The sequence below is a fragment of the Borostomias antarcticus genome, assembly GCF_949987555.1.
Source record: "Borostomias antarcticus genome assembly, chromosome: 9".
Lineage (NCBI taxonomy): Eukaryota > Metazoa > Chordata > Actinopteri > Stomiiformes > Stomiidae > Borostomias > Borostomias antarcticus.
The window spans coordinates 12,161,693-12,163,702 of NC_140242.1; positions in this window are offsets into that span (position 1 = coordinate 12,161,693).

The window sequence follows — 2,010 nt, forward strand, 5'->3', positions numbered from 1 at the left end:
GAAAAAGATAGGGCACCACCTATTCCGCAGGATAAGGCTTTCATACACGGGAAAACGGGAAGCCCATACCTCTAAGACCTACCTCAGGCTTTAGGGGAAGTCTGCAGTCCTCCTATCCCCTAGCCGCCCAGATACTAAGCCTGGTTTGTTTAAGCTTCTCATAGAAATACTGTCTATGTTGAGCACTGTTAAGTTCAAGACAGCAGAATGCCCCGAACAAATTCCTGGGTCTCTTGTCCACTGTAATTGGATGCATAATGTCAGAATGTCACTGAGCAGTAATTGGCAACTATGAAGCCATGACTTTCTAGTCCTCTGCGGTCTCCTCAAAACCCAAACCTGACCACTAAGGCCCTGATGAGAAGCGTGGAGAGCCTGTAACTATAGAAATAATGAGCAATGTTAGAGAACAATGCCCGAACATTGCTTGAGAACATTGCTCGTGGCCTTAATTTATAGTTAGTGTCATTTTAGGCCTCATGGACATCCTTGCAGGCATCCAGCCCGCTGGCCTCCGCCGCACGGAAACCACAGCACGTCTCGCCTGCCGGGCCGTGGAGCTTATCCACCAGCTCACTGCAACAGCGGAGCCTCCCCGTGACTCAAGTCGAGACACCCTTTTGTGCCGGCCGCATGGGATCTCCTGCAGCAATGCAGAGATCTTAACATCAACGAGGCAGAATGGGTGGACCACACCTGGCGTGCAGAGTGGGAAGCAAACACCTCCAGACTCTGTAATTTTATCCCGGCCGCCGGTTCCTCCCCTAGCGGGATGGACCTACCCAGACCAGCGTGGATGAGGCTTAATCATCTCCGGACCGGTGTCGCATGCTTCCGCTCATCAATGCACAGATGGGGCTTGGCATCCTGTACGGCATGCGTGTGTGACACCGAGGAACAAACCGCAGACCACGTCATCCAGGACTGTCTGAACAAACCGCAGACCACGTCATCCAGGACTGTCTGATATATCAGACACCCAACGGAATGCGTGGCCTGGCGGTTGTGTATGACGAAACGGTGACATGGCTCCTGGAGGTGTGCCAGGATGCATAGCCCGGGTGACCCCTCACCCAGGCTCGGGGTAGTAAAAGGATAGCCCCTTGGCCCCGAGCCTGGGGGGGAGAGGAGAAACAAACATCTAACCCAAACGAAGAAGAAGAAGGCCTCATGACTCCTTTATTAATGGCCAAGGATGTATTTCCTTGTGTCTCAATGCCGTTGCTAAATGCAGTTGCAAAAAACCCTTAAAGCAACTACAAGGACTGGTTATAAAACAGTCTAATTTTAATACTGATGCCTCTACATTAACTACATTAGCAAATGCGGCCATTCGCGAGAAGATTGGCTGTTTCTGTATAGATTATTTAATAGATTTCTGCTCAGCTGGTCTGGTTGACCAGAAAGGACTAAACAATGTATTTACCTTGTCGCTGGTCATCCTGACCAGTTATGTCTTTCTGCTAGCTTCCAAATCTAATGCTGGGCTAGGCAAGAGATATTTACGACAGGAAGCGATGGTACTCATGCGAAATGCAGTGGTCTTTCCGGGAAAACACTACCACTTTTGTCCACAGGTGCCGCTAAAATCAACACAAACTGAAAAACTCCTCGTAGCTGCTTTAACTTGGTGAAAAGGGTTTGTATCTGGGAATATCCAAGTTGGATATTTGTCATGCCTACTTCTCCAGAGCATATTAGGACTCAGGAATGAGAATATTGGTATGCAGCGTTTTAGGACTTCATAAATTGATGATATACACAACAAACACAAACACTGCATAGGACTGATATACTCCACATAATGTATGCAGACCCTTTTCACTCATAATATCAAACTGCTTTGGACTCCCTAGAAAATCACTTATCCTCAGACCTTTGACCTTGAGTGATTATTTTGTGTGTCCTCAGGTTTGACTCTGTCTCCCTCCTGGACCAGACCTCTGTTCAGTCAGGTTTGACTCTGTCTTCCTCGTGGACCAGACGTCTGTTCAGTCAGGTTTGACTCTG